This window comes from Leucoraja erinacea, chromosome 19 (genome assembly GCF_028641065.1).
Source record: "Leucoraja erinacea ecotype New England chromosome 19, Leri_hhj_1, whole genome shotgun sequence".
NCBI lineage: Eukaryota > Metazoa > Chordata > Chondrichthyes > Rajiformes > Rajidae > Leucoraja > Leucoraja erinaceus.
This window is the reverse complement of record NC_073395.1, coordinates 24,389,347-24,405,575: the sequence shown is the minus strand read 5'-3', so window position 1 is coordinate 24,405,575 and position 16,229 is coordinate 24,389,347.

The window sequence follows — 16,229 nt, the reverse complement described above, 5'->3', positions numbered from 1 at the left end:
AAAATGAAAATATTTGATGCTTGCTGAATGAGTCCTAATTACTCCTGTTGTGCACCCACTAAAATCAATGTTAATGATTTCAAGGACATTTAATCTGATGAGTGTCAGTTAAACACATTGCCATGATCCAAAATTAATTAAAATTCACCCTAACTGGAAACCCCTGAGTTAGTCAAAGAAACTGGTCACAAAATTCACTTGTAAACTGCACTTAGGTTAAATGCAAATGTTTGCTTTTCCTTGTACTTTGGACTTTAGAAACGGGCCCTAGGGCCCACCGAGTCCGCGCTGACCAGTGATCATCCCGTACACTAGCATTATACTGGGGACAATTTACAATTTACAGTAAACAATTAACCTACAAACCTGCATGTCTTTGGAGTGTGGGAGGAAACTGGAGCACCCAGAGAAAACCTACGTGGTCATGGAGAAACTCCATACAGACGGCACCTGTAGTCAGGAATGACCAGGATCTCCGGTGCTAGAAGGCAGCAACTCTACCGCTGCGCTATTGTGCCACCCATTCATCCCCACTTCTGAGAATTGAAATTCAGGACAGTTCTACAGACTAACATTGCGGCATCATGGGTTTAGAGGTCTCTGTCCAACACACTGGGGACAATTTACAATTTACAGAAGCCAATTAACCTACAGACGTACACATCTTTAGAGTGTAGGAGGAAACCAGAGCATCCGGAGAAATCCCATGCGGTCACAGGGAAGGTAAAGGAAATGGATAATGCTTCTGAAACATTCCTCAATAGCGCACAGGTTACCTGACATAATGCAAACTTGAGGACCATTGCACATTATTACACCCTTGGGCTAGAATCCAAAGTGTTCATGGCTGGAAGGGAGCTGTGTCAAAATGTATCTTCTAACTCTACAGGCAACAGACATTTTTCTAAATTAAACAAATTAGCAATGAGCCAACAGCAACAAATGCAGATTTGAGATATGACAATGACATTTGCAAGAGTCCAATTATAACTGAAGACAAATTTATTGTACGATGGCTCGGATCAGTTTGCTTGTAGAAACCAAAGAAGATCATCTCTTTCAGACAGCAACTCTCCTGATATAAAAATATATTTACCAGTGTTTTAGTTCCATGAACATAGGAGATGTCACGGAATTGCAAATGTTCTGCTTCAGTTACCTGGGTTCACCTAAACTCGTATTAACTTCCCTTTCCATCTATATTCCTACCTCTGGCTAGGACCTCTCACAATTCCCTCCCCTTCTATCCTAATCTCACACTTTTTGTTTTCTCGTCTCTGGCCTATGTCCAACCATCCGCCTACCAGACTTTGTCCTGCCCCAACCTCTTTCAGCTTTTTTCCCCACATTTCCCACTACTCCAATCAGTCTGAAGTACATGGCCACCTATCCATGTTCTCCAGGGATGCTGTCTGACCTGCTGAGTTACCCCAGTGCTTTGTGTCTTTTCTCGTATTATCTCTGTTGTTTCCCCCCCTCTTGCTCCTGCTTTGTTTTCCACGAGTGTTCAGGTCTCCTCTCGTGTCTCAGAGATGAACTAATTGGCTACCATAAATTAGAGATCTTCTCAAGTTATGAACGCCTAACTTGTGTAGAGTCTGTACATATGAAAAAGGGTTTGGGAGACTTGTCGGCTGCTGCGGACGTGCAGGCATCTTCTGCCACGTGGGATCTTGGTTTGTGACAAGATCTAGATGGTTGTATTGACCATCCTTATTTAACCATATGTTGACCTTGGCTGGCCTATGTTTTTATATAAAAATAATACTGGCCGGTCACAATACCAACTCGTGAACTGATTTGGTTCTGGACAGTTCTCAAACATCACTCTAAATTAACCTGGGAAGGGTCTGTCCATGTGTGTAGGCAGAAGTAAAATCATCAGTTCCTTGTCGCCAACCTCCTTAGCGTCTGTACATCCCCAATTCTACTCTTGCATGTTTTTCGCTTTCTTCCATCGGTGGTCCTGTCTCCAATTTTTAGGATCCTGACCTTTGTCTCTGACCTTTGTTTCTCTTCCCTAAATCATCTTATCCGCTAAGATTATCTTGGGAAACATGTAAGGCTTCTCAGTGTGCCTCAATGTCTTTCATAATTTTCTTGTTAAATTTGTTTTGGGAAATATTATTTAGTGTGTTGTTGCTATTTAAATGTTGTGTTTTTGGTGGCACCGAAGGACCCAATTTGGTCCATCCTGTCTGTTATTGATTTACAGCATGGAAACGAGCACTTCGGCCCACTGAATCCGTGCTAACCAACGATCGCCCATAGACTAGCTCTGTTATCCCAGTTTCACATCCTAGACACTAGAGGCAATTTATAGAAGCCAATACACCTGCAAACCTGCATGTCTTTGGAATGTGTGAGGGAACTTCAGCACCAGGAGAAAACTAACACAATCAAAGGAGAATGTGCAAACTCCAAACAAACAGCACCCATAGTTAGGATCGAACCTGGATCTCTGGTGCTGTAAGGTAGTCACTGTGCCACTGTGCCGCCCCACTGTGTTGGTTCTCTGGGTAAAGTCCAGCAAGAACATATAACAATGCATGTTGTGTGCCAGATAAAACAATATTTAATGTTGAAATTTAAAATATATTAGAGAGAAACCATCATAACACAAATGAACAGATATGAACAACTTGCTCTAAATGCCCTTCCAAGCCAGTTAAACTGGAACTATTGTTGGTTTTGCCACTCCATTAATGCGGCCTAGTTTGCTTAGTATTATTGCATTTTCTGTTTGAAGATGGGTCCCGACTTGAAACTTCACCTATACATGTTCACCAGAGATGCTGCCTGACCTGCTGAGTCACTCCAGCACATTGTATCTTTTTTATGTTGTTCCTTGTTTCTGCATTTTCTGTTTGTTTGGGGAATTAAATTAGTTGTGACAAATGTGCGTATAATTTACCATTGCTGGAGCGCTGAATCCTGCATGTTCTGTATAATTATGATGATGGAAAGCACAAAATAATGGCCGTCCACATGCTAGCAGCAGTAGAAAGTCTCTGGATAACTGCATGAGTCATAAGAGCAGAATTACACCATTCGGCCCATCAAGTCTACTCCATCGTTCAATCATGGCTGATCTATCATTCTCGCTCAACACTATTCTCCTGCTTTCTCTTTGTGACCTTTGACACCTATACTATTCAAGAACCTAACAACTTCTGCTTTAAACATACCCGATGCCTTGGCCACCACACCCCTCTATGGCAATGAATTCCACAGACTCACCACCTTCTAACAAAAAAATTCCTCCTCGTCTTCTTTCTAAAGGTAAGTCGTTTTATTTTGATGAATACATTTCATTCGGTGCTGGTTAATTCAAAGAGCTGAATGTTTATAAATATAATACCACACTTTACAGTTTGTTAGATGGGAGAGTGATAATATGAACAAAATGGCAGAACAGCATTGTCCTCAAACTCATTGATTCTTTTCTGAGATGACACATAATGAATGCTCTTCAAAATAGTTCTATCACTTTCGCTTTAGTTACAATTGCAATTTTGATATTTGTGGGATTATATCCACTTTGAAGGCATCTATTGAGCATTTGCACTTAGCTGGTTGTGACAAGGAAATAATAAAAGTGTGTTGATGAGGAATGGGCTTTGACTTGATGAGATTAATAAATGACTGGGCCAGGCAGCTTGTGAGTTTCCTCATAACCTCCGGTTTCTCGGACTCAATGCTAGTTTACTTTGACAGGTGCATTTGGGATTGCCTGTGGACACTTCACTGTTAATGCTGCCGTCAACACTCGATGCAGCAGTTAAAAGAGGCAGGACACCAAGCTGCAACCGAGCAAATCCGATCTACTGTGTGGAAACAAAGAGCTGCAGATGCCGGTTTATACCCAAGATAGACACAAAGTGCTGGAGTAACTCACTCACCGGGTCAGGCAGAAAATTGGGAGAATAAGGATAGGTGGACTCAATCCAGTCTTCGAAGATAGACACAAACAGCTGTATTAACTCAACGGGTCAGGCAGCATCTCAGGAGAAAAAGAATAGTTGACCATTCGGGTTGAGACCCTTTTCCAGACTGAAAGTCAGAGGAGAGAGAACCAAGAGATATGAAAAGGTACATAGGAATAATGAATGAATGGTATACAAAAGGACAAATCCAGTCTTCACCTGGTTAAAGGAAGAAGGGTCTCGACCCGTAATGTCACCTATTCCTTTTCTCCACAGATGGTGTCTGAGCCACTGAGTTACTCCAGTATTTTGTGTCTGCCTCCAGTCTTCACCTTGCTTCTTCCACCTACAGTCCACTAAAGACCCACAGTGAAAATCCTAATAAATAGGATGGGTGAGAAATTGTTTAAAATTGGCATTATCGCTCATCCTTCAATGAGCGCCCAAATTAAAGAGCGTGCAGAGGAGAGAATACAGAGTTAACACGTAAATCCGAGAGGTTAAAGCTAATAAAAATGTGGAAGAAGAGAAAATGATGATAAGCCATAATTGCTTTATTTCCATCTTGGCCAAGTGTTTATTAAAACGTGACTTACACAAGTGATGTAGATTAAGAGATATAAGACTCCCAAAAGACGCCTATCTCCTGACTGCATGTGTTGGAGAGACCGAGAAATATCATTGACCTTTAGAGATCAAGCGCTTTTTTCTGTAAACCCAGAGTGGCCAGTTGATAAGGGAATCGGCTGACTCAACAGTGTTGGTACCTATTAGAGGCTTTTTTTAAACTGGATACTGTGATTGGACTTAACACATCACACATCTTGAGCAAGGACGAGGCGGTGCGCACATTTAATCTGAAGAATTGTTCTTGTCCGAACTCTTGAAATGATACTTTATAGTGAAAACACACTTCCTTTCCCCTCATAAGAATCTGAGTCAGGCTTCCAGTAACAAAAACACTGCATCCTCAATCTCTCTTTGCTTTTCTCTTTCCCGCTGACAGGTGTCTTCTCTCTGTCCTTGACAATTATTAGCACAAAGCAAGCCGAGCCAGAGCATTATTTCAGGAGAAATGTTCTATTGAAGAGACGCTCGCCCATTCAGGAGTTGGAGGAGAAATCGGCACCTCATCAGCATGCTGTAGAAATCGGCACTAAATCAGCAGCATGTTTTCAGAACCTGTAATTTACTTTAGTTTGGAGATACAGCGCGGATACAGGTCCTTCGACCCATTGAGTCCGCGCCGGCCAGCGATCACCGCATTGCACTAGCACTATCCGACACGCTAGCGGCAATTTACAATTTTACAGAAGCCAATTAACCTACAAACCTGTACGTCTTTGGAGTGTGGGAGGAAACCGGAGCACCCGGAGAAACGCCACACAGTCACGTGGAGAATGTACAAACTCCGTACAGACCGCACCTGTAGTCTGGATCAACCCCAGACCTATGGGGCTGTAAGGCAGCCACTCTATCCCTGCACCACCGATTCACCCCATAATCGTGTTTCTGCCACAGAGAAAGTGCAGATAAAACCTTGCAAGGGCTGTAACGAGGTAGATTGGAAGATTGGGAATTCAATTGCGATGGAGTGTGGCACATCGCAAATCCTTTCGACATGTGCAACAACACATATTCCTCCTGGATGTAATAAAATAAATTGAGCCCTGGTTTCATGTCAACATGAGTGAAGGTTTCTCCAGAAGTATACAGTGACCATGTGGCTTTTAGCATTGTGGAACAGTGGAATATTTCAATCCTGAGAAGTTTACATACAATTTTTTGAGATCAAACTTCACAATTTCCAAGGAGAGGTGTGTAATGAATGTGAAGGACAAATAGGGTTACGCTTTAAAAGAAACTCTGTACAGACAGCACCTGTAGTCAGGATCGAACCCGGGTCTCTGGTGCTGGCCCTGTAGTATTCCTTTCAGCCTGATTTTGTTGACTGTGATATTCAGTGGAACTAGTTTGCAATGAACTACCCACTGGTGCTTATTTAGGGTAGAACCTGGATTGCTCTGCTCTCGAATCGAGAAGCAAAAAGTAACAGATGCTGGAAATCCCAAATGAAACAGAATTTACTCAGCAAGGCAGGCAGCAGCTGCGGAGGAGGACTTAGCGTTTTGGGTTGATAACACAATGTGTTTTCAGCATCAGTATTATTTTTTAAATGTTCTGTATTTATCAGAGGCAGATTAGTCGGCTAGAGTTGCAATGGGCTGGACCGGAAATGTATGGAGTTCTTTCACTGAAGGAACTGAGAAGTGGCGCAGCAGTAGAGTTGCTGCTTCACAGTATCAGGTTTGATTCTGACTATGGGTGCTGTCTGTATGGAGTTTGTATGTTCCCCCGTGATCACTTTGGTTTTCTCCGTGTGCTCCGGTTTTCTCCCACATTCCTAAGTTGTGCGGGTTTGTAGGTTAATTGGCCTCTGGAAATTTACCCTGGTGTATAGTATGTGAAACTGGGATAACATAAAACCATTGTATGGATGATCGTTGCTCAGTGCTTCTGCAGTTGTATAGGGCTCTGGTGAGACCACATCTGGAGTATTGTGTACAGCTTTGGTCTCCTAATTTGCGGAAGGACATCCTTGTGATTGAGGCAGTGCAGCGTAGGTTCACGAGATTGATCCCTGGGATGGCGGGACTGTCATATGAGGAAAGATTGAAAAGACTAGGCTTGTATTCACTGGAGTTTAGAAGGATGAGGGGGAATCTTATAGAAACATATAAAATTATAAATGTACTGGACAAGCTAGATGCAGGACAAATGATCCCAATGTTGGGTGAGTCGAGAACCAGGGGCCACAGTCTTAGAATAAAAGGGAAGCCATTTAAGACTGAGGTGAGAAAAAAAGTTTTCACCCAGAGAGTTGTGAATTTGTGGAATTCCCTGCCACAGAGGGCAGTGGAGGCCAAATCACTGGAGGGATTTAAGAGGGAGTTAGATATAGCTCTAGGGGCTAGTGGATTCAAGGGATATGGGGAGAAGGCAGGCACGGGTTATAGATTGGGGACGATCAGCCATGATCACAATGAATGGCGGTGCTGACTTGAAGGGCCGAATGGCCTCCTCCTGCAACTATTTTCTATGTTTCTAGTGCAGAGTCGGTGGGCCGAAGGACCTGTTTTCACACTGGATCTCTAAACTAAATTAAACTATGACAAGCGACTAAGATGGGTTTATATACAAATATCAAGTCAAGTCAAGTTTATTTGTCACATACACATACGAGATGTGCAGTGAAATGAAAAGTGGCAATGCTCGCGGACTTTGTGCAAAAAGACAAACAAACAAACAACCAAACAAACTACAAACAGAATGGAACAGAATCACATATTCTTTTCCATGTTAAATATTGTGGGCGGAAGGAAAAAGGGAAAAAAACAGCAATTTTTAAAAAGAGCAGTAGAGTGGTACAGTAAGGTTAGTCCCTGGTGAGATAGGAGTTTACAGTCCTAATGGCCTCTGGGAAACAGCTCCTTCTCAACCTCTCCTTTCTTACAGCATGGCAACGGAGGGGTTTGCCTGACCACAGCAGCTGGAACAGTCCGTTGCAGGGGTGGAAGGGGTCTCCCATAATTTTATTGGCTCTGGAGTTGCACCTCCTGATGTATAGTTCCTGCAGGGGGGCAAGCGAAGTTCCCATAGTGCGTTCGGCCGAACGCACTACTCTCTGCAGAGCCTTCTTGTCCTGGGCAGAGCAATTCCCAAACCAGATTGTAATATTTCCGGACAAGATACTTTCCACAGCCGCTGAATAGAAACACTGGAGGATCCTCGGAGACACTCTTAATTTCCTCAATTGCCTGAGGTGGTAAAGGTGCTGCCTTGCCTTACTCACGAGTGCTGCGGCGTGTGATGTCCATGTCATATCCTCATATCCATATCATATAATAAGTTCTCTAGGCGTATTTATTACTTGCTGGATTTTTTTTTCCGAATTGAATCTTCTTTCTTCATGGTGTTTAGCTGATTGGCTATTTTGGAGGACGGTTGCACAATAACCACATTACAATGGTTGTGCATTCACCTACAGTGCAGACTGATAGACGTGGCTGATCTCCTTCCCTTTAGACTTTAGACTTTAGAGATACTCTGTGGAAACAGGCCCTTTACCCAACCAAATCCGTGCTGTTCAACGATCACCCCATAAACTAACACTATCCTATACACTAGGAACAATTTACAATTTTACCGAAGCCAATTAACCTACAAACCTGCACACCTTTGGAGTGTGGAGGAATCCGAAGCATGTGGAGAAAGCCCACGTGGTCACAGGGAGAATGTACAAACTCCGTACAGACAGCACCCGTAGTCAGGATCAAACCCAAGTCTCTGGCGCTGTAAGGCAGCAGCTCCACTGCTATGCCACGGTGCTGCCCAAGAATATTTATGAACCAATTTAACACAGAAGAAAAGTAGTTTCATGGTCTCAATTACTGATATTTACAGTACTTTGTACTCCAGATTTATTTAATTTATCGAATTTAAATTTCCCCAGTTACTGTGATGGGTTTTGAACTTGCGTCTCCATATCATTAGTCCAGGGTTAATCATCCAGTAATGTAATTACTGTTATGATTCTTTATCAAGTTGAAACAGAAATTGGGAGAGGGATGAAAATGGCTTCAGTTCACCATCAACTTTAATACTTTCACACACGGTCATCCCTTATTCCATGAAATTACAGCACTGGAACAATACTCTTGATTATACCAGACAATCAGGTATTGAGTCCAACTGCAGACTCAACAAAACTGGTCGTGTTATAAAATCACAGAGTCATACGGTGTGGAAACAGGCCCTTCGGCCCCATTTGCTCTCACCGACCAACATGTCAATAGACAATAGACAATAGTGCAGGAGTAGGCCATTCGGCCCTTTGAGCCAGTACCGCCATTCAATGTGATCATGGCTGACCATCCCCAATCAGTACCCCGTTCCTGCCTTCTCCCCATATCCCCTGATTCCGCTACTTTTAAGAGCCCTATCTAGTTCTCTCTTGAAAGCATCCAGAGAACCTGCCTCCACCACCCTCTGAGGCAGAGAATTCCACAGATCTATCCTATCTACACTCATCCCAACATGCCCGCATTTGCCCCATATCCCTCTATACCTGGCCTATCCATGTACCTGTCCAAATGTTTCTTAAGCTTTGCTTCAATAACTCCTCTGGCAGCTCATTCCATATACCCACCGGCCTTTGTGTGAAAAAGTTATCCCTCATGTTCCCATTAAATCTTTCCCCCCTCACCTGAAACCTACTGTATGTCTCCTGGTTTTTGATTCCCCTACTCTGGGCAGTAGACTCAATCTATTGTTCTCATGATTTTGTACACCTCTGTAAGCACCCCTCATCTTCCACTTGTGGACAGTGGGGAACTGTCAAACTATACAGTGGAGTATAGATCAGCCACATAAATGGGCAGAGAAATGGCAGATTGAGCAAGTGTGAGGTGTTAAACTATAGGAGATCAAATGTAAGGGGAAAGTTTATAATTAGTGGCAAGCAATGATATACAGAGAGGTCCAAGTCCCTAATTGCTTCAACATGGCAATGTGAATAGACAGCATGGTAAAGGAGATGTATGATATGCTTGGCTTCATCAGTTGGGAATTCAAATATAATATTCAGGAAATCTTGTTGCATCTTTATAAGACTTATAAACTGCATTTGGAGTACGGTGTGCAGTTCTTTATCTTTTTAACCCTCCTCTTTGCCCCTTACACTCCCACCCCTTCCTGCACCTCAGAGGGGGGCATGATGGTGCAGCAGTAGAGTTGCTGCCTTACAGCACCAGAGACCCGGGTTCGATCCTGACTACGGGTGCTGTCGGTACAGAGTTTGTACGTTCTCCTCGTGACTGCATGGGTTTTCTCTGGGATCTCCAGTTTCCTCCCATACTCCGAAGACATACAGGTTTGTAGGTTAATTGGTTTGGTATAATTGTAAATTGTCACTAGTTTGTGTGAGATAGTGTTAGTGTGTGGAGATCGCAGGTCGGTGTGGACTCACTGGGCTGAATTTCGCTTGGGCAGCTTACAAACCCAGCGGTATGAACATTGACTTCTCCAACTTCTAGTAACCCTTACTTTCCCTCTCACTCCATCCCTCCCCCTTCCCAGTTCTGCGACCAGTCTTACTGCCTCTGACTACATTTTATTTCTGTTTGCTTTGTTGTTAAATTCTCCCAACTAACAATGATCCATTCTTCATTTTCCTTGATCTCCATTCCCTTTGTCCTGTTTCACACCTTACACTTCCTTATCTATACACTTCCTTTTCTGTACCTCCCACTCCCCTGACATCAGTCTGAAGAAGGGTCTCGGCCCGAAATGTGACCCATTGCTTCCCCAGAATGCTGCCTGTCCCACTGAGTTACTCCAGCATTTTGTGTCCATCACTGGGCTAAAGTGTCTGTTTCCACGCTGTATCCCTAAACTAAACTAAACTAAAAATAAGGAAGACAGTCAGAACCTTTTCCGCTAAATGTGGAAATGTCGAAGACTAGAGGGCATAGCTACTGTTTAAGGTGAGAGGAGCAAAGTTTAAAGGAGACATGTGGGACAAGTTCTCTACACATGTTTGGAATGCTCTGCCAGGGGTGGGTTATGGAGGCAGATACAATGATGGTATTTAAGAGGCTTTTGGATAGGGGCATGGATATTTAGGGAATGAAGGAATATGGATCGTATGCAGGAAGAGGAGAATGGTTTCACTTGACATCATGTTCAGCACGGACATTGTGGGCCAAAGGGCCTGTTCCTGTGTTGTTCGCTCTATGTCCGAAGTAAGTGTGGATGTTCAGTGTAGAATAAGGTAGACACGGAGAATGAAAAATTGGTCCATGTCAGGAATATGTAGCGATGCTTTATTTGCTGTCCTTTTTGTCCATCTTTGTTGAGAAACATTGTCTGAAAGCATGAATTTTACATGGGAATCATGCCTACTATCACAATCAAATAAGATCAAATAGAACAAGTTGTCCTGCAACTTTAAGCTGTGCACGCCATCCGCAAAAAGAAGAAGAAGAAGATGTCATCAGTGACTGGAAGGTATAATAACAACATCACGTTTACATTGTAGAAACAAATAACTGCTAATCTGAATTATACCAAAGACAGACACAAAATGTTGGAGTAATGCTCAGCAGGCCAGGCAGCATCTCTGGAGAAAAAGAATGGGGTGACATTTCGGGTCTGACAAATTCTTGACAAATCCATTTTCCTCCAGAGATGCTGCCCGACCCGCTGTTACTTCAGCACTTTGTGTCTATCTAATGTTCACATAAACATTTTGATTTGTTAGAGATTTCAAAGGTCGTAATGGAAAAAAACTAATAGGATGTTTACAAATCATAATATCTATATCCATTGACTGCATTAACAATAATATGGATACATTGAATAGATGTAGATGTCATAATGTGAGTGCAGTGAAATATTAATTCGAAATTCAGAACGGGGAACCATAAAACTAAGCGGTTCAGGCAGCATCTCTGGAGGAAAGGAATAGGTGATGTTTCAGGTCAGAACCCTTCAGACTGAAAGATAGATGCGGATGGTGGATGGTGGGTGTGGGGATGGAAACTGTAGGCAAGAAAAGGCCAGAACAAATCTAGGCCGGCAACAGATGACCTCACGAAGGGTGTAGTCTATTATAGACAATAGGTGCAGGAGTAGGCCATTCGGCCCTTCGAGTCAGCACCACCATTCAATGTGATCATGGCTGATCATCCACAATCAGTACCCCGTTCCTGCCTTCTCCCCATATCCCCTCACTCCGCTATCTTTAAGAGCCCTATCTGGCTCTCTTTTGAAAGTATCTAAAGAACCGGCCACCACCGTCCTCAGAGGCAGGGAATTCCACACTTATAATTCTTTGTGTAAAAAAGTGTTTCCTCATCTCCGTCCTATGGACCATTGTTGGCTGGGAAAGGTGTGATAACGAGAGGGACACAAGGTTGCTGACAATGGAACTAGTTGGACAACTAGGGTGTGGGAGGGAGGAGGAAAGCAGGAGTTACTTGAAATTAGATAAATCAACGTTCATATCGCTGGGTTGTAATCAGCTAAAGCGAAATATGAGATGTTGTTCCTTCAATTTGTGTGCGGCCTCACTCTGCCAGGGTGGGAGGGGACTAGGGTGGGGGAGGGGACTGCTGCCTGACCCGCTGAGTTACTCCAGCATTTTGTGTCTGCCTTTGGTATAAACCAGCATCTGTAGTTCCTTCCTACACATAAAACTTTGCAGCCTTGTTTACTCTTTGATTGCCATATTCGATGATTAGTAAAGGTGAATCAATCTATTAGTGTCAGTCTGAAGTTTTTTTCTAAAATCTCTGCAATCTCAATTAAGTAGGAAGCTAATGTGGCTGTATCAAATTCTAATGATCTCCTGTCAGCTTCAAATCTGTTCCAGAAATGGGAAATCAATCACTGATTTCTGTGCATGCAGTAGTCAATCGCGAGTGAATAACATCATTAGCAAAAGTGCTAATTGTACAAAACACGGAAATTAAAAAAAACTTGACTGTGCAGAACAGCGACAAAAAAAAAAGATTTTTTTCTTCTCTATTTAATTTAGTTTAGTTTAGATTAGTTTAGAGATACATCACGGAAACAGGCCCTTCAATCCACCGAGTCCACGCCGACCAGCGATCCCTGCATATTAACACTATCCTACACCCATTAGGGACAATTGTTACATTTACCAGGCTAATTAACCAACAAACCTGTACATCTTTGGAGTGTGGGAGGAAACCGAAGATCCTGAAGACGGGGAGAATGTACAAACTCCGTACAGACAGCACCCGTACTCGGGATCGAACCCTGGTCTCTGGCGCTGCAAGCGCTGTAAGGCACCAAATCTATCGCTGCGCCACCGTGACCGCCCTGATGGCAACTCACAAAGCAACCCAGAACTGTCCTAAAGATGGCCGACGGAGAGGGTGAAAAAGCACTGACAAGGCGGTGTCCTTCTCTCGTCTTCTCTTCGCAACCTCTTCTGTGGGTTTATCAGATTATTGTCAGCTGCATAATATCCCCTGAGCTCAGCTCATCTCGTGCTACTTGCCGCAGGTGTTTGTGAGTTCAAATCTTATTCCAGTTCTGCATTACCTTGTGAAAGGTCTGGGGGGCAAAAGTTCATGTTTTGTTTGCTGTCAGCTACTTTCCACCTCTTCCCATTTATACAGTGCAGGATCTCTTTGATGGAAACTGTTATAAGTTCATAAGTCATAGGAGCAGAATTAGGCCATTCAGCCCATCAAGTCTACTCTACCATTCAATCATGGCTGATCTATCTTTCTCTCTCAACCCCATTTTCCTGCCTTCTCTCCAAACCATTGACACCCTTACTAATCAGGAACTTGTCAATCTCCACCTTAAAAATACCCAATGACTTGGCCTCCACAGCCTTCTGTGGCAATGAATTCCACAGATTCACCACTCACTGAGTAAATAAATTCCTCCTCATCTTCTTTCTAAAGGTACGACCTTTTACTCTGAGACTGTCATGTCTTCCCTCCAACACTACATTAAGGATCAGCTAAGCCCGATTCTCAGCATGCCCATGGGGACACATGGAACTGCAGATGCTGAAATCTTGAGGACAACATAAAGTGCTGGAGTAAGTCAGCAGGTCAGGCAGAATCTGAAGAAGGGTTCCAACCCAAAACGTCACCTATTCCTTTTCTCCAGAGATTCTGCCTGACCCGCTGAGTCACTCCAGCGTTTTGTGTCTATTTCTGGAGCACAAGGATAGGCAACTTCCCTTCTTCAGACTGTCTCACCAGCTGTTAAAACCATCTGCAATGTCGACCATGTGGTATTCAAACCATCCAAAAGCTTAGAAAAATATATTTTTACAAAATACTTAAAAAATTAAGTAAATTTACAAAATAAACCACACTGGCAATCAATAAAAACAATTATATCAACACGTTCCCCCACAAAAATAGGGCTTTGTGTTAAGATTAGTATTACAGAATTGGTGGAGGGTAGTACAACTGGTTTGGTACAAATTAGCACTGAAATACAAGGCAGCAATCAGGAATGCAGATGGAAAGAGAGTACAAGAAGGTCTATGAGTGGTTTACAGTGCATATACATAAATGTAGAATGTAGACCTGTGGGTATATGAGAGGACGACCTATAGGGAGAGGACAGGCAGACTAAAACTTCATCTCTTGGAGCACAGGAGGTCGAGGGGTGATCTTATAGAGGTATATAAAATCTTGATTGCTAAATGCGTTACATCGCAAGATCAATTATTTATACTGATGTCCAAGAGTCATTTTATGAACATCAATATTTGGATTCACGTTTAAGTGCATCCTAGATTGCAGGTGAAGCTGCATAACACGAACCGAATGTACTCATAGTCATAGAGCACGGAAACAGGCCCTTTGGCCCAACTTGTCCTTGCCGTTAAGATGTCACAACCGAGCTAGTCTTATTTGCCCAGATTTGGCCTATAGCCTTTCCTCTCCATGTACCTGTCCAAGTGTCTTTTCACTGCTGTAATCGTGCCTGCCTCAAATACCTCCTTTGGCAGCTCGTTCCATATTCTGCCACCCTCTGTGGAAAATGTTGCCTGTTCCTATTAAATCTTTCCTCTCTCACTTTAACCTTATGTCCTCTGGTTCACCCAGGATAGGAGACCCGTGAACCAGAGGACATAAGGTTAAGGTGCTCTATGACTATGAGTACATTCTGTTCGTGTTATGCAGCTTCACCTGCAACCTAGGATGCACAAATGTGAATCCGAAATATTGATGTTCATAGAATGACTCTTGAAGATCAGTATAATGAATTGATCTTGCGATATAACGCATTTAGCATCATAGATTGGCAATACATTTCTAGGCAGGAGTCTCAAAAGATGTTCACTCTATCGCTGCACCACTGTGCTGCTCTAAATTCAACTGTGTGTTCAGCCCTGCTAAAGTTGATATTACTGAATATGTAGAGCACAGCACAAACTTCTTTAATGTACACGAGCACAAAAAGATAAATTGCTCTCGCATTGTGGGGTCAAAATGGAGAAGAAATCCAGGAGTGGTTAATAGTGATGGTATTCAAAAAACAGCAGACAGCTCAGCAAAACAAAAGACTGAAAAGTTTTTGATCGAGTCAAAACAGCTATTCCTTCCACTTAGCTGAGATTTCCTTTCAGATCTAACTTTCATTTTAATTTACGTTGGTCTCCAGCTAAAGTGACCAGCATTTGACGGGTGCCTCACGATTTATAATGATGTGATCCAAGCTGCTTTAATGTTGGTTGTTTAGGCGATATCTGATAGCTGCTTTATTTCACTTAGTTGTGGCGACGGAAGGAGGGAAAGGCTGTGGCTTTGCACAGCACCCTCCAGAACATCTCAAGGAATTGTACAGCGTAAGATATACTTTTCTGAAATGATGCCACTGCAGTGCAGACATTCTGCCGTTGAACTTGGCTGACTTTGAGCTTTAAATAAGTGAAGTTCAGAGACAATTAAGCAATCTTGTGTAATGGCTACAAGTGGCCAGGAAGACAGGGTATATTGGCCTTTATTACAAAAGGGATGGAATTTAGAAATGGCCACTATTGCAATCATATAGTGTTGTTGAGGCAGCATCTGGAGTATGGTGTACAATTTTAGTTAGGAAAAGATGTCTCGTTTAGTTTAATTGAGTTTAGAGATACAGTGTAGAAACAGCATGGAAACATGCCTTTTCAGGCCATCGAGTACACGCCGACCAATGATCACCTGTACACTAGCTCTATGTTATCCCAGTTTTGCATCCATTCCTTCCATCCAGAGATGCTGCCTGCCCTGTTGAGTTGCTCCAGCGTTTTGTTTCTATCTTTGGTGTAAACTACATCTGCAGTTCCCTCCAATGTACTTTGCATCCTACATGCTTGGGGGCAATTTACTGAATCCAATTAACCTACAAACCAACACATCTTTGGAATATGGGAGGAAACTGAACACCCAAGGAAAACCCATGCAGTCACTGGGAGACTGGTCAAACACCACACAAACAGCACACGAAGTCAGGATTGAACCCGGGTCTCTGGAGCTGTAAAGCAGCAACTCCATGGCTAGGCCACTGTGCCACGTATCAACGATTAGAGGCAGTCGAGAAAAGATTCACAAGGTTAATTCCTAGTGAAGAGAATTGTCCTAATGTGAACAGCTAAAGGAGGTGGATCTGTGACCTTGAGGATAGAAGAATAGGAGGTGATGTTACTGAAATGTATAAGATTCTAAGGGGATATGGGAGGGTAGTTCCAGTGATATCTTC